Raw genomic sequence first — 23,623 nt, forward strand, 5'->3', positions numbered from 1 at the left:
AGACCTGAGACCCCATGGCTGGGGCCAGCTTCTGGTCAGCCCCTGTGAGAACAGCACTGACAGGGAGCTTCAGCAACACCTGAGACGACCTAGTGAGGTGTTGGTGTCCATCAGAGGAGGCAAAGTACGAAAAACAGATGGAAAATGGTTTTTATCCATTTTCCTTTGCGTTCAGTGGAAGGGGATGTTTCCTTGTACCTCTTCCTTGGCTACCAAGAGTGACCAGTACTAAGGATCGATGTAGCCACCAAGATTCTCCAGGGTCCTGCCTAGCCGTGCCCACTGCATTCTGCCCCCGTCCCAGCAGGGCTGAGGAGTGTGGTGTGTGTGGGCACGTGTGTGCCAGTGTGTGTCACTCGTGCTCACCTCCGGTTTGCTGAAGCAGCGTTGAGCCCTGGGCCTGGCCTGGGGAGGAAGCGCTGTGCTGGCCTGGCGTGGCACTGGGCATGGCATGTGCTCAGGGAGGTGACAAAGCCGGGAGGGGCCTGATGGGTGCCTGGAGAGTGAAGAGATGGCTCAGTAAAGGCCTCAGCCCACCTCTTCCACGAGCTCCCACTGCACTGTCAGCTCTGTGAGAGCTGGGGCCCTGCTGCTTGTCGGCTGCCACGTCCCCCGTGGTAAATAGTTGACAGATGTTGGGTGGAGGCAGGTGCGCTATGAACAGAGGCTTCAATTTTTTGGTGTTAGGAAAATAGACATAAAGCCCAGGAAGGGAAAGTCGGATGTGGAAGAAAAGAGCCGTGAAGGGAAGTGACGTGAGATGCTGTGTGTCGGATCTGGGATGACGAAGGGTAAACCTGGAGCCTGCTTGCCAGGAAGAGGTAAGCGGACGTGCCGGCTGAAGGAGGGGGGGTGTGAGCGCCGCAGGAGGGCTGTGCGAGGGTGTGGGCTGTGGTAAGAGAAGAGGCTGGAAGCAGGGATGGGGGCCGTCTGGGAATCGCCCGTTGCGGGGTGCATCTCAGTTGCCGGGAGGGCTTGTTAAAACACAGGCTGCCCGGCTGCACCCCCAGGGTCTCTGATTCAGTAGATCTGGGTTTGGGTCGACAGTCTGCGTGTCTAGCCGTTCCTATGGACAGCTGCAGAGCACTGAGCTCCACCTTCCTGCTGCCTTGGGTCACCCTGGCCCTGCATCGCAGGCTGAGCCTGGAGCTCCGGAGCATCACCGCCAGGGAGCTTCCCCCGTCAGCACACGGGGCTGCCTCGAGTGATGGGGACGGATGAGGCAGGAGGCCGCCCTGTGGTTTCCTGCCCACACGCAGTCACATCTGTTTTCCTCCAGAAGCGAGGTCCTTGCGTGAGCACACGGTGGAAACGAGACGTCAAGAGCAGCACGAAGTAGGGCCCCAGCGAGCCGTCGTCCCACCACGCTGCCTCACCCGAAACAAGGTGGGCTTTTCTCGCCTGTCCCCATGTCACCTGCAGATGGCTGCGGATGCCCGCGGCGGGCTGGGGTGGGAGGAAGGCCAGGAGGGGAGGCTTCAGAACTAGAGACTCCTTCCAGAAGGAGACTCCTGAGAGATGCTGGACAAAGCGTACACATTCACATGCTCCGGGATGAGAAAACCAAGTCAAATGCCCGTCCCTGAAAGGGAACCCACTGGCCACTGAGATGCCAGTCTGCACCCCCTGAGCTGAGGGGACGGGGAGCAGGTCCTCAGAGTGAAGACTTAGGGAATCAGAGGTGAGGCTAGAAGAAGCAGTGCACGTGTAGAACGGGTTCAAGACCCACCTCCGCAGCTTAGGAGTGAGTGGCATCAACCAAGTTACTGAACTCTGAAACTCTGAAACCCGCATCTGTACAGCCAGTGTACTGACAGCCTTCAATTCAGTAGGTTGGGGTGGAGATAACAGGGGATGAAATGTATGTGGAGAACTCCTGGTGCCCTGCTGGGTCTTGTTCGGGGCCAGCCAAGTCCCCGCAGGGGAGGCTGTGCCTGGCCCAGGCCTCCTCCTGGGCGGCAGGTCTCGGGAGGGGCCGAGGCCCGGGGAGCCAGGCTGCAAACACGGCAGCAGAGCAGCAGGGCGGCAGCTGCTGCCTTTCATCTGTCAGGCTTCCCTTCAGGAGAGGGCACGCCTCACAGACTCTAACCACTCAGGCTTCCTGTGCTCCTGCGTGGGTTTCTCGAGAGCCCAGCCCTGCAGGCCCCGCCTGCCCTGATCCAGCCGCGGCCTGGGATGCTGGGGGGAAGGAGAGTCAGGGATTCCTTTCGGCCAGAGTTTGTCAAACTTGAGTGTGCCTCTGAATCACCTGGGGGCTTTTTAGCGGACTAATGGGGCCCACTCCCAGAGGTTCTGACTCAGTGGGTCTGGAGTGGGGCGTGAGAGTCTGCATTTCTAACCAGTTCCGGGGTGATTCACACTTCGAGGACCACTGTGTCCGGCTTATCTCTGCCAGGCCTTCTCCCGATTCCACCCAGCACGGTGCCGGGGCCTGGCACCGTTCGCACCCGATGTCACCGGCGAGGGGCTCACAGGAACCTGTGCTGGCTGGTGACTGCTGTGTGGCTCGGTGTGCAGGCCCCCAATACCTACCGTCATAGCAGAGGCTGATTTCTGCTCCTGGTCTGGCCCACAGGCCTCTGCCCTTCTGCCGTCCCTCCCCAAACCAGCTCTACGTCCTTAGCCCTTGGCTCCAGAAGGGTACCCAAACCTAGACTGAGTTCGGGGGCTCCTTGCCCCTTGGAGAGAAGGAACTCTTTCGTTCCTCTTCCCTTTGCCTTTTCCCTAGGACACAGCTCCGTCAGCCTTTCAGGCCTCTCCCTGGGCCCCTCCCCACGTTCACCCCAGGATGGCCTCGGTCCTCTCAGGGCCGCCCTCTCGCGTCTCTGAAGCCCCAGCCCTTCCCCCACATCCCCTTCACCACGCACGTACCTCACTGGCCGTAGGCTTGATCTTGCTTGGCTCTGTGGTTGGCCAGGGCCCCCGGTCCGGAGCTTTCCTTCGGCCCCACGAAGGGGGCAGTAAGGGAAGGGCCGAAGGCTCAGGATTGTGTTGGTCCTGGTGGGAAATGCTTGCCTCCTGTGGGTCCACCTGCAAAGTACGTATGAAGCAATTACTTAAGAAAGGGAAAGGCAATTAAGGAGCTCGATAAATATATTTTGAATAAGGGAACACAAATCTACTCTCCATGCTGCACACTTAAAAACGCCTCTGATGAAAAAGCACTTTGATTCTGGGAGCCCCGCAGGTGTGCGTGCGAAGCCCTTGAGTGCTGACCCAGAATGGGAAACCGGAGTCCCTAGGCAGGAAATTTCTCTGGCACAGTGATTTCCAGTGAGTCCCGTGGCAACTGGTGTGCCAGGCTAAAAACTTCTACACACCCCAAAAAGGGACCTGGGGATGATACGCTTGGGAAGCACTGAGTGACAAAGTGTCAGCTGCTCCCTGTACTAGGGAGACTTCTCCAAGCCTGGATCAGGGAGGGGCTTGCTCAGGCCTTGAGGACAATATCCCAAGCTTATTGGCTCCGAGGTCCATCTGCTGGAGACCTGTCTGGGAACCTGGGGGAACAGAAATATGAGGACCGGAATGAAGGCAGTTTTTATTTCCCAACAGAGCTCCATAGGCACCAGCATTTGTGCCCAGTGAAGGACAGGGTTTCCCTTCCTTCCAGGCTCCCACCAGGAAGGCCAGAGGGAGGCACCACCCTCACCCCTGACTCCCAAAGAGGTAAGTGCTGAGGACCATGAATAACCCGATGACCTGGGGTCAGAGGTCTCCTCATATATGCATATATATGTGCATATATGCACACACCTGAGCTCTGGTTGCTGGCTGGCTGGCTGGCAAAATGAATGGGTGGATGGTTTTCAGTCTCTGCATGTTTGACAGCCCCAGTGCTGAAACGTATTTCCTTGGCAGTCCCCAAACCAAAAGCCCATTGACCCAACCTGCTTTGGCCAGCTCAGCCCTGAGCCCTATAGGGAGCGTGGACAGGGAGGGTGATACTATTCCTCCAGAGGCTAAGATCTTGGTATCCTTGGCCTGGTTTAACTCTGTTCAGGCTGCTATAACAAAAATATCACAGGCTGTGTGGCTTAACCAGCAGACATTTATTTCTCACGGTTCTGGAGGCAGGGAAGTCCAAGAGGAAGGTGCTGGCTGACTCTGCCTGGTGGAGCCCACTTCCTGGTTCCTAGTCAGCTCTTTTCTCGCTGTGGCCTCACGTGGTGCGAGCGGTGAGGGAGCTCTCCAGAGTTTCTTTCACAGGAGCCCTAATTCCGTTCCTGAGCACTATACCCTCAGGACCCAATCACCTCCCAACACCATCTCCTTGGGGGTTAGGTTTTAACATATGAATTTGGGGGCACACAAACATTTAGTCTCTAGCACTCTACCAGCTCCATCCAGGGCCACCGTTCAGTCTGGTCATACAGGCCTTCCAGAAGCACACAGATGATTATAAAGATGGACAGACAGGGGATCAGCATTGCCCTTTATGGGGATCGCTCAAGCCTTGATTTGCCATTTACCCCTGTGTGACCTCGGCGGCCACTTAAGCCCTCCAGCCCTCGTTGCCTCACCTCCCTGCCACCCTCAGGGGGCTGCTAGTGAGACGGAACGTGGTCATGTGTGGACACTTGCAAGGTCCGTGGAGAGTGCCACACGCCGTGCAGATGTCAGGGGCTGTGACTGTGGTCATGGCAGCTGGTGAATCACAGCCACAGGAATCTGTCATCTTCAGGCTGGAAGTGAGGCCTCCTGGACTCCCTTGCGCTCCGGTCGCCCTTGGCTCAGAGCCCTCCTGCGGCCACTGTCCTTTCCTTGGGCTGACCCTACTTCCACCCCAGGCCCCTACCACACTTACTCACCTTGGCTTGGGGGAAACAGCACCTTTTCTGCCTGGAATCCCGGGCCATCCCTTGGCTTCTGGACATAGCAGCCCATTTTCAGCCGCTGCCACTCCACTCACCCCATCCCCTTCCCAGCTCCTCTCAACCAGTGACCTTCCTCACAGCAGCCCCCTCCTTCCTTCGCCTCTGAGGTGGCACTGACCCTGGGAACAGAAAGACCTCGGTTCTGCCACGCTTGCATTGGACAATGACTCAACCGCTCTGTGACCCATTTTCCCTGCCTGTAAACAAGGACCCTGGCGCCCTGCAGGTTGCAGTGAAGATAAAGCAATGACATGTGTGATGTGCTGGCTTCGTGCCCAAAACATGGCATTTGCTCAAGAAATGTGAGGTTTCCTCTCCTCTCCAAGTGCACCGCAGGCTCTGCTCTCAGAGTCTCTGAAGTGAGGCTCCGCGAGCCCCCACCAGAGGCGCACAGAGATAAAACCTGCAGGGCCTCTGCCACTCAAGCTCATTCAAGGAAGCTGAGTCTGAGCTGAGGAGGAGAGGAGTCTGAGCTGGTCATCGGCCTTTTTCTGCCGTCTTTTCTTGCCTCTGAAGACAGAGGCGGCTGACAGTGTCCAGGCTTAGGGCTGCTGGCCCACACCCCACCCGGAGCCCTCGGAGTCAGGTAGAGGGGGAGAGAGTCTGGAATCCACACAACGAACAGCGGGCCTTGACTGGCCCCTCCTTACACATCATCTTGGGACAGGTGAACCCCAGAGACAGGGTTGTCCCAGCCCAAACCCACAGTGAAATTGACTGGGCCCTGCCCCTCCAGCACGGGGGATGTCCACTGCTGCAGACAGCTTCAGATTCCTTGGACGTGGTTCAGTGGGAATCAGCTCCATTTAATCTCCATGCACCGTGCACCGAGCACCTCCTCAGTACCTCCTAGGGATGCAGGGATGAGTAGAGCACAATTCCTGCCCTCCGGGGGCTGCCAGCACAGGTAATGAGGAAGATGCTGAGAAGCAGCACCTACGCCAGCGGTGCGCCACCTGCAGACATCTATAAGGAGACTGATGCCTGGGCCCACCCAGAACACGGAACGCAGGCACACGCATGCATGCACTGGACATCACCTCTGCCCTGTCCACAGTGCCTGGCCTGTGGCTCCTCCAACCCTGTACCAGTTCTTCTGGGCATACTCCTGCCTCTAGGTTTCTGTTGTCTGGGACACTCTTTTATGATGTCAGATTTACTGAGGTATATAATTTATACAAGTAGGATCCACAGGTTTTAAGCATACAGTTCGGTGAGTTTGGAGAAATGTATACAACTGCATAGCCTCCTGCCACAGCCAAGATACAGGACATTTCCCCACCGCACGAAGTTCCCTCAGTTATCCAACAGCTGGCTCCCTGCCTCCTCGGATCCTGTTTAAATCGCCATCAGCATTTATTCCCTCTGTCCTGCTTAAAACTTCTCCCCAGCACCAGACATCTTATGTACGTATATACTTACGTATGCATCTTATGTACTCTCCATCCCGTACGTGACTTTTCTGTTTGGTTTGCTGTTGTATTCCCGGTGCTCAGGAATTAGAGCTCAGAATCCCCAGTCCAGAGGGAGAGAGATAACAGAGATGGGGGGGCGGGTTGTGGGAAGAGTGGGGGTGCCTCCCTCAGCTGGGGGGACAGACCTGGAGGGCGGCAGGTGGAAAAAGGAGGAAAGGATATTGTCATCTGAGCATCAGAGGTCGTATGGTGGGAATGATGAGAAGTGGCTGGAGAGGTGAGCAGAGGGCATCAGTTCTGCTGGATAGGGAGTTTCTCACACATTTGACCCCCTACCTTATTCCCCAAAGCAGCCTCCTCCAGAGGAGGATCGATAAGGGAGACTTTTAAACAGGGTCTGATCCACACGTTAACGGGGACTGTCCAGGTGCATCTCAAGGGCAAGGCTGGAAGAGCGACAGCCCCACAGGCTGGCCCCTAGGAGCTGGGAGGGAGGTGATGGTGGCTGAGATTGGGCCTGGGCGGTGGGTGGGAGAGGAGAGAATTCAGTGAGGACAGCCGTTGGCGGCAGCGGTGTGGGGGTGGTCAGTTGTGCCGGGGGCCGGGAGGCAGACTTGGAGCTTGGACTTGACGCCCCTGTCAGTACGGTCCCGATGGAGTCAGGCCTGGGACTGGAGCAGTGCGGAGTGTTCTTAGGAGATGGGGTTTCAGTGCCCACAATATTCCTACAGCTTGAGAGGGACATCAGTGGGCTGTTCTTCTGCCTGGAACCCCCCGGGCTAGGGGTCATGCCTGGCTCAGTTTCTCCCCCAGGGCCGCTCCTCCTCGGTTCCTAGCCTGCAAGTGCCAACCTCTCAGCTCTGGCCACACTCTGCCTTTTCATTCTTCATGCTGCTGGTGCTTCAGATCGCCGCCAGCCAGGGTGGCTTTCTCACTGCAGGACACCAGTGGGTGATTTCTGAGCCCCTCTGGAAGCTTCCTTCTGGCTCACCCTTCCAGAGGCCGGGCATGTCCTGATACTTCCATGAGGCTGTGTGATGTCTGGGACTTTGTCTTGGTGTCCATCTTAGACATTCAGCCCCTCAGAGGGCTTGAGCTAGGACTTTAGATTTGCTTCGCCAGGGAGGTGTGAAGGAGTAGTCAAAAGATGTTGTTTTGTTGTTGTTGCTTTCCATGTCAGCAAATTTTAGCTGAGGCTTCACTCCGTGCTTAGCTCTGTGACAGGAGCTGGGGATGTGGAGATGGATAAGACACACTCATTGCCCCGAGCACAGCAAGGGAAGATGACATATGAGCCAATAAACCACAACAAAGAGAGGTACATAGATGTAGAGCACACTGTGGGGCATCTCAAGAGGCTGTGGTTGAATATGGGAGGGAGTGTTCAGGGAAAGCCTCCTAGAGGAGGTGACGTTTGAGCTGGGTTTTGAAGGATAAATAGGAGTTCACTCGTGGTGCATACTAGGGAAGGCTGGCAGGTATTCCAGCAGAAAGAAAAGTTTCTGCAGGGCCTGGAGGACTGAAGTTCCATGATGGGTATAGAGCTAGGATCATTGATAAAGTCCTTGCTGGGTTGCTGGGGTGACCAAGCGTGACTGCGGGAGGAAGACGTTCATCTTGGAGAGCAGTGTGGGCAATCCTTCACTGACTGCTTTCAGCCTCAAATTATGTCTGATTGGCATTTGCTTGCATTCTGCCCCTGCCAATCTTTCCCCGTGGCCTTCTCTTGTCTTTCCTCTAACTCACTCCCCTGTCTCCCTCTGGGTTTGCCCCTTCTGTGATAGTCTGGGACTGGGTGTGAGGCACTGCGGGACCCTCCCAGCCACACAGCAGGGTCTAGAGCTGCTCCAGCAGCTCGTGGAGAGGCGAGAAGCAGGGCAGGGACGCCTGCAGGCAGCTGATGCCCAGGAAACTAGTGGAGATCTGTCTGTGGGTGACAGGACCCCAGCTTTGAAGGGCAGTCTCCCCACCTGCTCACTGATCACCACGTGAGGCTCACAGCAGGGCTCTACCTCGGAGGGCACCTGGGATCCCAGTAGGAGGGCTGCTCAGAACCAGGCATAGGAACCAGGGCAGAGAAGATGAAGCCAAGCCCATGGGGTAGGGCAGAGGCAGTTAGGGATGCCTGCTCTGGGCAGCAGCATGGGGGCTCAGAGGGCTACATGGGAGCCCGGAGCTGCCAGGTGGGGCTGAGCCCGTTGCTAGAAGACCTTCCTCTGATGTAGACACCTTTGTCAGGCTGGAGCCAATAGGTAGGAAGGAAAACCAGCTCCATTACCTTGGGAAGGGAGGTGCTTCACATTTTTGACTGTTTTCCTTCACAGAGTCTTGAAGGCTTGGCAGGTGTGAGAAGCTAATGTTTCACATTGATCCCTAGTATTTATCTGGGGCTTTCCATGTGCCAGGAACTGTGCTATGTGTTTTGAAAACCCTGCCTCATTTAATCTTCATATTCGCTCCGCTCCGCTCCGCGTGGGAGGTGCTGTTATCATCCCTACTTAGAGACGAGAAACCACAGCTCAGGGCGGTTAGACGTGGCCAGGGCCGAGAAGCTAAGTGCTGGTGAGACTGGCAGCTGTGCCCCGGACCACCAGACGGTGCCTCCTTACCCCGCCCCCCCGGCACAGAGCCGTGCCCGCACTGTGTGCCTGCCCCGCCCCACTCTGCTCCCCGCTCTCCCGGAAGCGTCTGCTTTGGGGGATGGGCTGGATGGGTCCCTGCTGTGGGTGGGAGAGCAGGGCTGCTCTGAGCTCGGCAAGCCCTCCTGTGCCGCCTCTCCCCTCCCCCAGCTCAGCGGAGGCCCAGCCTGGGCGTCTGTGCATTGGGCTGGCCCTCCTGGGGCTGAGAAGCCACCCGAGGCTGAGTCACGGAGACTTCCTTGGGATTAACGCTCCTCTGAGGTCCACGGTACCTGGTTGTGGCAGAGGCAGTTGGCCCTTCCAGCCAAGCACTAATCCTAGTAAAATACTTGGTATTTCCAGTCATTCCGGCTGGAATTAAACTTAAATCAAGCCCCAGAAAGCACAGCCAGGAGAATGTGAGTTGAGTTGCCAAAGAAACCAGGCATCCGGCCTGCTCAGACACTGGGCTCCCGTCTCAGGGCAGGCGGGCCATTCATGCCCCGAGAGCAGGAGGGGCAGAGACCACAGCAGCACACATGGCACTGCCCGCCCAGGCACCTCCCTCCCTCGGCCCGCCTGTCTGGCGTGTCCTCGTGTCCCTGAAAGTTACCACGTGGTCAGACGACAGCCTCTCAGCCAGGCTGCCTGAGGCAGCAGGGCTCGGAAGCTGGGTCTGACCTGACTCGGCAGCGATCACGGTCCCTCTGCCCAGTGTCACACGATCAGCGATGGCAGCAGAGGGGCAGCCCAGGTTGCCCGTGAGGAGCGGCTGCCTGAGCCTGACTCCACTGCCCACTGAGTGACCACTAATGCGTGACCCTCTGGGCCTGAGTTCTCCTGTTTGGAAAAACGAGACAGTGGGTCCCTCAGCGGGTGACTGTGAGTGTTCAGTGGGTTAGTACAGATGAAGAGCTTGGAACTGTGCCTGGCACATTGGAGCGCTGTGTGCTTCCGTTATCCTCTGGGCCTCGGTTTCCTCACCTGCAAGACGCAGCTGAGGGAGGGGCTTGACCCCCACGGGCCCTCACGTTCTGTCGCGTTCTCTGGCTGTGACCAAGGCCCCACCCCCAGAAGAGCACTTACCCTCCAGGGGAGGAATTGGCTGGACAGACAGCATTATATGCCCCACAAGCCACACCCTGTCCAGTGGCTGTGCCTGCATGGAGTGTATGTACGTGTGCATATTTGTGTGTATGTGTGTTTATTTGTGGACATGTGCATGTGTGTGTTTGTGGGTATGTGTGTACACATATACACAGGTATATTGTGTAGGTGCGTATATGTATGTGTGTGTTTGTGTGGATACGTATGTGTGTCTCTGTATATGTGTACAGGTGTCTGTGTGTATATGTGTGTACATGTGTGCATGCAGGTATATGGGTATGTATGTATTTGTGTACAGGTATGTAAGTGTTTTGCGTATTGTATACATGAGCATGTGATGTGGGCGTGTGATATATACATGTGGGCATGTCTGTGCACATGTGTATACGTGTATCCAGGTGGGGAGCACAGAGAGCCAGCCCATTTGGTTCTCTGTTGAAGCTCAGGTGGGACTGTGGCCCCCACCTCATCTCACGCCTCCTCTCAAACCTGTCTGAGTGTGCAGTGGAGGTGACACGAACCCAAGAAGGATGGATGGAGGGGTGGGGTAGGAAGTGAAGGTGGGGTGGAGGGCAAGAGTGTCTTAATCAAAGAAATCCAGCAGGATTTAGAGTGGAGGAGCTGAAGAGTGAAAGTGAGGCCAGTTACTCTGGTTGGCGTTATGGTCTAAGCTCTGTGGCTCTCATGTTGTAGACCAGGAAGGTAAAGCTCAGAGAGGTCGAGGAACCTGCCTGAGGTCGTCAGTGGTCGAGCCAGGACTGGGCTACTTCACCACCCTGGGCTGACCGGTAGGAAAAGGCCGACAGACAGGCACCATCACTGGACCCTCCCTCTGCACGGCTCCAGGCCAGGGTGGCAGTCAGTGTCCTCAAAGTGCTAGACGACAATGTCCCCAGCTTGGTGTAGGGGAGGGATTGCTGAGGAGAAGACACCAGGGCATTTCTATTTTAGTTCTGTTTACAGGGTGTATCTTTGGTCAGGTCAAGTCAACTTTCTGGGCCTCAGTTTGCGCATCTGTCATATGGGGCCGCTACCCCACCCTGGCCTCATAGGAAGAAGCCGTATAGTTGCTGGGGTTGAAAGTACAGCCTTTGGCGCCCTCAGAGTGAATCCCAGACCTGACCCTTAGCAGCTGTGTGACTTTGGGCCAGTCAACCTCTCAGCCTCAGTTTTCTTACACGTACAATGGGGATAACAGTGGTCGCTACATCATGGGGCCGCTGTGAGTGTTAACTCAAAGAACGCCTGTAAAGCACTTAGAACAACACCTGGCACAAAGAAAGAGGCAGTAAAAGTTAATTACTTTTTTGTTTTTAAAGTTAATTACTTTTGCCATTGCGATTATTTCTTAAGGTTGTTAGGAGAACAAAAGAGGCTTGCTCAGAGGAGACTGCTGAGCTGTGGAGAGACCTGCTGGAAAGGAGGTAGAAAATATTGACATACAATATGAAATAACATGGTAGTTTGCACTAATTCGCACCCTCCTTCCCTTTGGGAGAAATGTTCATTCTCACCCCACTGACTTTGGACTTGACCATGTAATACAATTCAGCCCACGGAATGTGAATAAATATGGTGATGTATTCCAGGTCTCAGCAGAAGTTTAGCGAGAGTTTCCATCATCGCACTTGCTTGAGAAGTGTGTCAGAAGAATGCACTGACCAGCTGGGGAAGCTCCTACAGCCTGGGCCCTGGGATGAGGAGTTGTGGGGTGGAGCCAGTGGAGCCAGAGCCGACAGCCTCCCACAGGTGATGTGAGTGCGAAGGAGATGTGCGTGGTTGTGAGCCCCCGAGACACTGGGTTTGCTTGTTACCGCAGCCAAAATGACACAGTATTGAGAAGAAGAGGGGTTGGAATATTACTCAGCCATAAAAAGGAATGAAATCTTGCCATCGGCAACAACACGGATGGACCTAGAGGGTATTATTCCAAGTGAAATGAGACAGAGAAAGACAAATACTGTATGATTTCACTCACATGTGGAATCTAAACAAAACAGATGAACAAACATAACCAAACAGAAACAAGAGTCATAGACACAGAGAACAAACAGGTGCTTGCCAGAGGGGTGGGGTGTGGGGAGGAGGAGAGAAATAGGTGATGGAGATTAAGAGGTACAGACCTGCAGTTACAAAATAAATGAGTCACAGGGCTGAAATGTACAGTGTGGGGAATATACTCAATTATTATGTAATATCTTTGTATGGTGACATCTTGTAACTAGACTTACCGTGGTGATCATTTTGAAATGTATATAAATATCAAATCACTATGTTGTACACCAGGAACTAACATAGTGTTGTAGGTCAATGACACTTCAAAAACAAACAAACAAACCCATAGAAAATGAGATCAGGTTTGTGGCTACCAGAGACAGGTAGGGGGCTTGGGGGAAGGGAATAAGATGAAGGTGGTCAAAGGTACATACTTCTAGTTATAAGATAAATAAGTACTAGGGATGTAACGCACAACATGACAAGGATCATTAACACTGCTGTATGTTTTAAATAAAAGCTGCTGTCGAGTAAATCCTAAGAGTTCTCATCACAAAGAAAACACTTTTTTTTTTCTGTTTCTTTAATGTTGTATCTGTATAAGAGGGATGATCACCAAACCTACTGTGGTAATCGTTTCATGGTGTATGTAAGTCAAATCATTCTGTTGTGCACCTTAAACTCATACAGTGCTGTACGTCAATTATATCTCAATAAAACTGGGGGAAAAAGGAGGAGGTGGGAGGGGAGGGGGAAGGGGGAGGGGCTCTAAGGAGGTGTCCCACTGCCTCGAGAGCGGAGAGGTGCCAGGTCTTGGAGGCTGAAGTCAAGGAGGGGGTTGAAGTAGACAAAACACATGCACACGCAGGTGTGCACGGGCATACACACACGTGAAACACAAGGCAACCCTCCACATCGTCTGCCCTTTATTTCCATAAGACTCTGTACTAGTCAGCAGGTCCCTGGAGCCGGCTAGCTTTCCCACAGGGTCTTCTCGCCCCCCACCCTCCCCCGGGGGCTCCTCCGTTGCTCCTGCCCTTGGTTCCTGGATCGTTCTCATCAGAAAGCCCAAGAACCCTTTGCATTGGCTGCTGTTTTGTTTGCCTTCGTTCATGCCATCCTGTTGTGGATGAGAAGGGAGCAGGCCAACACCAGCTGCTGCCGCAGACCTAGGGAAACATTTCCCGGCCTCCGGTTGGATGTGGTTCCCTTCCCGTGGGTCTTCCTTCCAGAGCCAGGTCTGTAAACTTGGGGAGCAAATGGTGTGTTGCCACACTCTGTCCGGTCCACAAGTGGTCTTTCTCAGAGAGGACCAGAGAGGGAAGGGGCTGAGGTCTCCGCCGTGCTGCCTGCCCTCCGGCCACAGCAGTCCTCCCGAGAGGCACAGAGGGGCTGGCAGACACCACCATCTTGCTTTTTGGAAGAGGGGCTGCTCATACATTCTGACCTCACTGGTACGGGAAAATTTTCCATTTGGAGTGCTTTCCATCCAGGAGGCAAAGCAAACATCTGGTCACATAGTTCCCTTTCTCCGTGCCAGCCTTTCCACTCAGGGATTCCAGACATTTGTTCCATCATTTCTTTATTTTCCTCCATACCATCTAGCTGAGCGTTCTATCTCCCCTCCCATCCAGGGAGCCATTCATAGCCCCTCTCCCCTTGTGTCTGCTCCTGGCCCTGACGGGAATTTTCCTGTGGCTTTCTGTGGTCTCCAATCCTGCAATTTGCCACCCAGTGCTTGCAGGCTCTCCCTGCACTTAGGACTTTCCGAGCAAATCTTGGTCTGGTGTGGTCGCTCTGGGTAATTATCACAGGAGGCCTTAAAGAAGCCGCCTCTGTAGGCTGGTGGCCGCCCAGCCCATGGCAGCTCATGGCAGCTTTGTCCTGCGTTTGGTGCTTTTGGGATGCAAGGACCAGGCGCGTGCTTGGGCAACCTCCTGCACTGCTGGCAGAGCAGCGAGCAGGGATGAAGCTCGGGCTGCCTCAGCAGGGCTTCAGCACAGTGGCCTGTGGTCCCTCCGATGCTGCATCATCTCTTCTCTGCTCCTGTGTCTTCATCATCCTTGCAACTCGGCTTGTCTCGGCTGCTGCCTCCATGGCTCCTACCCGCCATCTTTCTTTCCTCTCCTCCCCATCTCATATGCTTCTGATTGCTCACGCCGTCTAGTGCTTTGTGGCATCTGCTTACTGCCATCCCTCGTGGGGTCTCTCAGCTCTGCTGCCCCCTACTGGCTGGAGCCACCTCGGTGTGACTGCTGTCAAACTTCCTGAGAGGCCCCCAGCCCACCTTGCACCACAACCCTGGCTTCTCAGCTCCTCAGAGACACCCAACTCTGTGTCCTCTGCGAATCTACAAGCTCCGTGCGACAGGAGCTGGCCATTTGGGCCCCCATGGTGCCTGAATGATGCTCAGCACGTGTAGGCACTCAATGGACATTTCTGGGTGGCTAAGTGAGCAATCCAGTCACACAATCAATGTGACCGGAGGGAGAAATCGTAGGTACCCGTGAGGAGCAGGGGAGGAGGCAGGCATGGCTGGACTGAAGGCGGTGGGGCGGGAGAGAGGCTGAAGGGGGTTCAGGTCAAACTCTGAGGCCTTGGATGCCAGGCTTCAAGTCTGGGCCTGACTCTGTCACCTGCAGCTGGGGCAGGAGCGTCTTGCTGAGGAAGGAACATGAATGATTCAGGAGGAGGCCTTTGGCAGCCACCAGAGGGTGGATTGAAGCATGAGAAACCTGGAAGCTGGGAGACAGGTTGGGACGCTTTGGAAATACTCCGGGCCTGGCTAAGGGCTGGGCAGGGCCCGTGAGGATGGACGGTGCAGAGGCCTGGTGGAGTGGGGAAGGAGTCAAGCCCGGGAAGATGGGGGCTCAGGGTCCCAGGGTCTCTGCACGGGTCCCACACCCTGACCTCTAGGAGGGCAGAGGAGTGGCAGCGTCTGGATAGGGGCAGATGATCAGACCGGGAGCAAGGACGGTGGCCGTGCCAGTGTGGCCTGGGGGCCCAACAGCCCGGCTCACTCCCCCCTCTGTCTCTTACTAGCCTGCCGATCTCTGCACCTCAGTTTCCTGATCTGTTCCATGGGAATAACAGCGTCCTAGTTGGGATGATTCCCTCAGATAATGCAGGCAGAGGGCACAGCACAACGCCCTATAGGAGTACTTAGTCCTCCGGAAAATAGTAACAACTCCTTTGTAGCTAACGTTATTGTAAGAGAATAATATGTTAGTTACACAAACCGGGACCTGGAAGGACTCACGCTTAAAGATTTAGGCACAAGTGCTCAGCTGCAGAACGGGGTTCCCAAGAGAGCGTGAACACCTGTGTCTGGGGTCTCAGGGAGGTCGCTGAAGCCTGCCCCTCGGGCCAGCGTGGCTGAAAGACTGGGGTGCAGAAGCCTGCTGGTGGTGAACTGGACTCAGCGGTGGGGGTGGTGATGCCTTCCGATTCAACGTCTCCCTGCTCCTTGGCTACGCCTCCGAGAAAGCATGCGATGGAGGCGGCAGGTGAAGCCATTGCCCAGAGCATGGAATTGGGGCTGGCTTGAAGATGCTTGCCACCTGGTGTCCCTGTCCGCAGGCGGAGCAGTGACACAGCCGCGCCCAGTGACCGAAGCGGCAGGTTCTGTCGGCAGGAGATGTTTCTAAGGCTCGCTTTTGAGTGGAACGGCTCCCACACTTCTGCAGAGCATCTCCGCTCCGCCCTGGTTTCCGCAACACCGGGCTCACCTCGCAGTGGGTCCCGAATCAGCGTCACGTTGCATCTGTATGACACCGGGGCTTGGGGAGGGAGGGGACGGCTGTGACTCAGGTGAGTCAAGAGCAGGCATGGGCCTGCTGCTCCTGAGTGGGGTGCTGGGCCGTTCGTGAACTCCTCTGAACTTCCTTTTGTGCATCTAAACAAGATGAAGATGCTGCTTGTCAAGTCTGAAAGTTCGGTCAAGGTGAGCTGGTGATGAAAATTCATGAAAAACCTGTCACATCAATGACCGCATTGCACCCTCACGGTGAAGCTGCAGTAGGTATGAGGCAGCCATCACTACCTGTATTTTCAGAGGAAACAGAGTTTCAGAGGGTTATGGATGGCACATAAGCCCAGGTCTTTCCACCTCAAAGCTGGAGCACAGTGCCCCAGGCCAGGGGGCCCCAAAGAGGCCCTCTGGCTGCTTAAGGTTCTGACGGTGTGAGGTAGGTGAGAGGTGGTGTCCCCCCAGACAGTGGCCTGAGGAGCGTTTATAAAGCTGGGCCTAGGAGGGCGGAGGCCATGCCCCCTGCCCGCAGCTTCTAAGGGAGGCCGCCGCACTCGCGTCCCTCAGGAGCAAAGGAGCAAAGCAGCTCACCCTGGGTGAATAGTGGAAACTTCTGATGGGGGGAGTCTGCTTCCCTCCAGGCCACAGCATTAAGCTCCAAGAAAGGAGGTGGAAAGGGGATGTGCCCAGAGCTGCCCGCCCAGGAGGTGTCTGGAGGACACCCCGCCCTTGAAAATTCTAGAAAGGCATTGCTCTTCAATAGTGGCCAGCTCCGGAGCTGGATGGCCTAGATTCGAATCCTTTCTCCCGGTTTACCAGCCCTGTAGCCTTGACACATCATTCAATCTCTCACATCAGTTTTTCCATGTGGAACAAAAGATCCTCCCTCTAGGAAACAGCCCTCGGTACAGCTGCGGGCGCATTAAACAAATGTGTGAGCTACTGTTAGGAATATCGTTACCATCAACTCCGGCAGCCTCTCCTCCTCTTCAGCTGCTACTTCTCCACAGCTTAGAGCCAGACCCAGCCAGGAACAAACATGCACAAGGGTGAGTATGGAGAAGGGGCAAATCCAACAAAAGAGTCAGGCCAGCTTCACTCCAAAGCTCTGTAATCCGCCCTCTCCCCGACCCTGCAGAGCCTCTCCTTTCATCAGTGTGACCCATGGAAAGCTGGCCAGATGAAGGGACAAGCCGGGTCAAGCCCTCACCCTCTGACTGACATTGCCAAGTGCCATCTTGGAAATGATGGCCATTAAGAAGCTGGCCCCGCTCTCCTGGACGTGCACCACAGGGCAGGGGCATGGGGGGTGGCACAAACCCACGGCTGCTCTGCCATCCCCTCAGAGCCGTGTCTCCTCTACACAATGCCAGAGAAGCAGGGACTCTGTCAGCACAGTGGCCAAAGGCACAGGTCAGAACCAAAGCGTGGGTGCCCGTAGGAGCTGTCCACTCTTCCTCTCACCATCCTGGCGTCAGGAAGACTTGGCTAATGGCCTTGGTGCTGGAAACTACGTCCTCATCTTGGGCTTTCTCCATTACCACCAACTCCGCTCTGCTTGGATGGCTGCCCTGGGGAATTGGTTTAGTGCAAAACAAATAGAAATGCATTTTGTATTGGATCATTGGCAACAAGGATGGATTCTGACTGCCCTCTGGCCTGTTAAACTGGAACCAAGACCAAGCGTCATTCTACGGAAGCATGAAGGTCAGCTCACCCAGACACACAGACTCTATGTTAGAAGGTATGGGACTGAGGAATAACCCCCTAGCTGTGTGGATGGGACAAGCTCAGAGACACTTGCCCAAGGTTACACAGCAAGGTGAGGGCGATGACCGGAAGCCAGGTCTCTGAACCCTCCCCGCCCAGGTCCCCAGCTGGGTTGTGTGGCATAGCCACAATTCTTGGATGTCTGCCAGGGCTTTAGGCTTAATGAGGTAGAAGCTGGCTTACCCTGAATTCTAATGATTAGAAATGCCCTTTCGGGGATTCTCAGATACCATGATAATCACTATTCATAATAAGGACAACAGAGCTTTGGAAGATTTTAATGTAACTTTCTAATGCTTGAACAGTCAATTATTTTTAGCTGAGTTTGGGGGTGGCCAGACACTCTGTATAAAGTAAATATTCTCGAATATTAATGTATATAAAATCAGCCAAACAACTGATTCGTACCGTCTCTCAGTGAGCCCAGATATTTGACCACACAGAATATCCTATTTCTCCAAGAGCTGGATACCAGTTCTTGGAATACTACTTAAAAAACCAGAAGTCTGAGACCTAAGAGTACTCAGCGTGGCTGCACAGTTGGGATGTCAGCACAGGAGACAGGCTTCCTGCTGACAGACAGGTGGTCTGTTTGGGGGTCATGGGGTAGACCATGGACCAGGCAATGGAGAACTGGGCTTCCAGGCAAAGGGCTTGGTCAGTTGAGAGAGAAGGGAGGAGGGTGTGAGTGTGCCTGGGATGAGGGTGTGTTAGGGTTGCCTTGTTTACCAATGATGATTCTGAATGGAGCGGCTAAGGGTGGCATTTCTTCAGGACATTAGAATTACCATTCATTCCTGCAACGCGTCCCTTGATAAGTACAGCTCTACAAGTGAGATTTCAGTCAGACTCTATCAATCACCCGTGTCCACCCTTCCCAAGCATTTGAGAGCAGCATCTCACTTCATTTATTCTTCCTGATGCCCCAATGAGGTTGATATGATTGTTCCCGTTTCTCAGAAGAGGAAACTGAGGCACAGAGAGATTAGAGCATGCCAAAGGCCAGAGAGCATGCAAGTGGCAGAGCCAGACTATGAGTTCAGGCTTACCTGACACACTAACCTTCCTCTTAGACCAGGTTTCTTTAGATGTGGTCCATGGTCATCTGAATCAGAACTACTAGGGGTGCTTGTCAAGATCAAAGTCCCCTGAGTCCCACCTCAGAGCTATAGAATAGGAGCCTCTGGGGTTGGGATATGGGAATGTGCCTTTTTAACCAGTACCCCAGGGGGTTCCAATGGTCTCAAAGTTTGAAGAACAATGTCCTAAATAAAGGAGCAAAGTTAATGCCCGCAGATAGGATGCCCTCTCTAGGCATTTCAGGTCAAGATGCCAGGGATGGGCTTCTTCCCGGAAGCTCAGCTGATTCCAATCTGAGAGACACACCTCTTCTCCAGGTGACTGACAGCAGGTCTGATCCCACCCTGTGTACGTGATGACGAACAAGACAGGCCAGGCCGCGGCAGCATCTCGCCCTGGGCTTCAGCCACTGTGTACAGATCAGGGTCAACGTGGTTACAAAACCCCGGTACGGTCTGCAAGCACCAGGCCTGTGATTATTTCAGGCTCTTCCATACAGAAACAAGCCCTTTGAGAGATAGGTTAAGACAGCTGCCAGGCCCTCATAGCATGATCCCTCTAGCTCTGGGGGTGGCACCAGCTTGACGGGAAACGATCTTTGGCCTGGGGTGGAGCTGCCCCAAAATAGGACAATGAGAAAGAGGGGGAGGAAGCCCTGGGCAAGGAGCCCACACTGGTGACAGCTGTGTCACACTGCTGTCCCTGAAGCTGGTGGCCCCATCCAGCTGCACGACCTCAGGCTCTTGGCCCCCCTCTGCTGTCCCTTGAGCACCTGTGCCTGTGATCCCATCCCTGTGACCTCAGCTGAGAGCACCTGGGCCAGGGAGGCCACCAGAGGGAAGGCGCCCACATGGTGACTGCTGATGCCAACCTGCCCCTCAGATTCTCCCTCTGGGAGTTTGAATTTTAAATAACAGAGGAGTTGGGAATTTTCTAGGAGACTCTAGAAAAGAGAGTAGCCAAGTCTCATGAGTTAACAGAAATCATGAATATACTTCTGAAGGGCAATGAGGAACATGGGTCTCTAGAGCCACCCTGATGTGTTAGTTCCCACACTAGCACATCCAGGTGTGGGTCTCGGGTGCCGTGAGGTCAGCTCTCCCCTGCCGGGGGTCTCTGCGTGATGCCTGTCTCCTCAGGACCCCAGCAACTCTCCATCTGAAGTTTAGAGAGCTTATTCGGTTGCACCCTCAGGGGGCGCACTTTCCAGCTCCATTTCCTGTTGCAGTGGCGGCTGGTGGACTTGGGCTCCAGAAAGAGGAAAGGAACAGTATTGACACCAAGGCACTAAGGTGCGACAGGCACTTTCCCACATCGCGTGGGTTATTTTCTGTAACCCTCACAGTCTCTCTGAGAGACAGGGAGGGTGTCCCTATTTACGGATGAACAACGTGAGGCCCAGCAGAATGAACAACACAGTCTCTTAGACCCTTGGACCCATGCTGTCTGCACACTCAGCCCCGCTCATGACATGCCGACCAGCATGCACGGCCCTGTTCCTCTGCTGCAGTCTCTACACTTAAAACCAAAGCCAAAACCAAACAAACATAGGTGTCTTTCCTGAAGGCCCTTGAGGCCACCTGACAGATGGCCCCTGCGTCATTTCTGAGGGCAGGCGGGCTTCCCCGCAGGAGAGCGCTCTGCCCCAGGCCCCTTGCTGCTCAAGCAGAGAACCCGGCTCCTGTCTCTGCCAAGGGCAGCACGTCTGGCTGGAGGGGACCCTGGACATCCCTCCTCCTTTGTCAGGAGAGGAACCTGAGTCTCAGGGAGGGGAAGTCTCTTGGACTGTCTCCGACATTTTTGGAAAAATTCCCATTTGCCACACAAACGCATGGTACATCCATTAGCTCATTTAATCCTTGCAACTTCAAGAGGCTAGAGGTCCTCTTATTATCACCCTCTTGTTATCTTGAGATAAGGAAGCAAGGTCAAATAGCTCTCCCAGAGAGACAGGCAGAGCTTGAACCCAGCAAGTCTGATCCGGGAGCCCATCCTTCCGACCATCAGAAGAGTCCTGCCCATCGGCCTGCCACATTTGTCCTGCCGCAGAGAAGTCGGCTTAAGTGATCCCCGTGATACATGTGGTGCTGCCCTTTGAGCCCCGCATGTTCCTTTACACTTGAGAAGCTTCAATTGTTGAGACTAAAGTATCTGATGCTTGGTCACTATGTAGTCAAAGAGGGAAGGCGTGTTTTATTTGGAAAGAGACTAATATAGGAAATGCCTATGTGGAAGGTTTGGAAGTGAAGGTGACAGAAAATCAGGATTGATTATCCTTAAATTGTCAGATTTGACACTCTTTGGTCAACATGACAGTCTTACTTTTTGTATCTGACAGTATTTGAGTTGGAAAAAAGTTATTTAATTATATCAGATGCTCTGGTTGCTAAGTATCAGAAAAATGGTTAAATTGGCTAAAACACAGGGAGTCCTGGGCTTCTGGAAGAGAAGAGCTCGGTGGCAGTGTGGTCTTCTGGCTTGTCTGTCCTTGAGTCTTTGGCTCTGCTCTTGCTGGAGTGTAGACTTCATTCATCACACATCAGCTTCTCTCATGGCAGCAAAGTAACCTCAATCATCCCAGGACTCACATCTACACATCATCCTGTCCAGAAAGAGACGCACATCTGTGGCTTCCCTTCCTCCAGCCACTGAACATGAGCTTGAGATAACTTCTCATCCCTGACTGGTCAAGGGCAAGGGGTGGAATTACACTGATGGGCTTAGGCCCATCATTAGGACACTCGGGTGTCCACATCAGTTCTACCCAAGCAACATGGCAGCTCCCCAATTGGGGAAGGAGAACTGGATGCTGGGCACCAGCCTAGAACGTCCACTCCATACATTTTCCCATTACCTCTTCACTTTGAAGCAAGGAACATCAATGACTTTATGCCATCCCCAGTGTTAGATTCTAGCCTTTCCCCATCATTGGCTAAACTTCATTTGCTATAATTCCCAATATCTACCAATTAAAAAGCAATTATTATTACTTATTCCCCATTTCATAGACTAAAAAAACAAGGGCACCTGGCAATCATGTTTTATAAATCTTGACAGATAAGTAAAATTATACTCTTCTACTGAAAATCACAAAGCTTTAAACTTCCACTCTTCCTTGCAAATGAGATGACAAATATTACTGGTGTGGTCTTTCAACCAGATACTCTCCATTCCCCTGACATGAGCTGGGCTTGGCCCAGGGGTCCTGGACAATACCAGCAGGGCCCCCCTGGCCATCCGCAGGCCCATGAGGCAGCCAGGGGCAGGGAAGCCCACAGCCCAGCTGCAGCCATCCTCCCCAAACGAAGAAAATGGCCCTTTGCCCCCTCTGGGTTCCTTCAGGCTCTATAATTTTCTAGTGTAGAATCTGCCTTACACTGTCGTATGATTTAGGCAAGGAAACTAGTGATGATAAATTTGATCTCATAATCCAGTGGGACCCCCTCCTCTGAACCCCACAGGAAAAGGGTAGCACAGTGGTTCTCATACTTTTTGGTCTCAAGAGTCCTTCACAGGACCCTGCAGGACCCACCTGAAGACACGGAGGAACTTTTGTCTATGTGAGTTACGTCTGTCGATATTGACTGTATTAGAAACTCAAACTGAGAAAGTTTTAAAACACAGAACATTCCAATAGCCTGAATGATGTCATCCCATGTCATGCAGCCTCTGGAAGCGTCACAGGGTACTTGTGAGAGGATGAGAGTTCAAGAGGCAAATGATGACTTAGTATCATCATCCATATAATTTTGATGGCAGACTCACTGGAATAGAACACAGGTTTTGAGAAAGTGGGTTTTTGAATCAGCCTGCCTGGGTTCAGACTCTGGCTTCACCATTTAACCTTTCTATACCTCAATTTCTGTGTGAGTTAATTTTTCCATGCCTGTTTCTTCGGCTCGAAAATGGGGCTAATAATATGACCTACCTCACGGGGCTGCTGGGAGATTCAATGATATAAATACCTATAAAGCACTTAGAACAGGCCAGGATAGTAAACATTATTAATAAATATTAGCTACTACTGGCCAAAAATATTAGCTTTTATTACTCACTCACTATTGTTGGTGTGCCCATCCCTTGTTAAGATTTCCCTGGACCTTGCCCATAACTAGATAAATGATCCCTCCATCAAGCTCTTCTGAGTAGCCATGACTGAGTGTGTCATCTCTTTCCTCTGGGACCCAGACTGAAGCAGGGACAGAATACGTGTGTGTGTGTATTCATACACACACTAGTGTGGAAGGATAAACACCAAAGTATTTACAGAATTGTTGCTGTGGGATCAGGGGTGAGTAATGACTTCCTTCTTCCTTTCGCTCCCCTGCACTTTCTGATTTTTATACAATGCAACTTGTGTTATTTATGTTAAAAAATTGTGTCTGAAATGAAGATTCACAGGTTTATGAAATCCAGTTGTTTCTATGTAGGAGGATGGGGCTTGGGGGAGCCTAGAAGCCCTCGGATCCAGATCCTTCAGGGGCAGACCTGGGCCCTGATCCACTTTGATGTAAAGAAACTAAAGACACTGGCCATTACCCCCTAGATCAGATGTTGTGAGGATTAATGAGGTAAACCCGTCTGCAGCTTGGAATTTTTTTTTTTTTTTTTTTTTGCGGTACACGGGCCTCTCACTGTTGTGGCCTCTCCCGTTGCGGAGCACAGGCTCCGGACGCGCAGGCTCAGCGGCCATGGCTCACGGGCCCAGCCGCTCCACGGCATGTGGGATCTTCCCGGACCGGGGCACGAACCCGTGTGCCCTGCATCGGCAGGCGGACCCTCAACCGCTGGGCCACCAGGGAAGCCCTGGAATTCTTAATGTGATTAAAAAGAAAATAAGAGGCCCATTATCATTTCTTGGCTTTGGAAGGGCCCTTTAACCTGGACTGCCTCAAATCTTGCTGCCATCCTGACGGTGTTATAACCGGGCCAGATGAAGAGTAGAAGCAAAAGGGCAGGGCTGCCATGAGGCAGGAGGATGGCTCAGCCCGGTGGTCTTCAAGCTTCAGCATA

General features: G+C 53.6%; 1 long non-coding RNA gene across 2 annotated transcripts; it reads left to right on the top strand.

Annotated features, from left to right (window-relative positions):
- The first annotated feature begins 466 nt into the window (after positions 1 to 466).
- On the top strand, positions 467 to 11,954 carry LOC116761865. Of its 2 annotated transcripts, none has more exons than XR_004352142.1 (4): positions 467 to 821; positions 1,280 to 1,386; positions 3,556 to 3,669; positions 11,607 to 11,954. It is a non-coding gene; the product is annotated as an uncharacterized LOC116761865 (long non-coding RNA). The 2 variants fall into 2 exon arrangements; XR_004352141.1 differs by having other exon boundaries at positions 3,614 to 3,669.
- Positions 11,955 to 23,623: the final 11,669 nt, after the last annotated feature.

This window comes from Phocoena sinus, chromosome 1 (genome assembly GCF_008692025.1).
Source record: "Phocoena sinus isolate mPhoSin1 chromosome 1, mPhoSin1.pri, whole genome shotgun sequence".
Lineage (NCBI taxonomy): Eukaryota > Metazoa > Chordata > Mammalia > Artiodactyla > Phocoenidae > Phocoena > Phocoena sinus.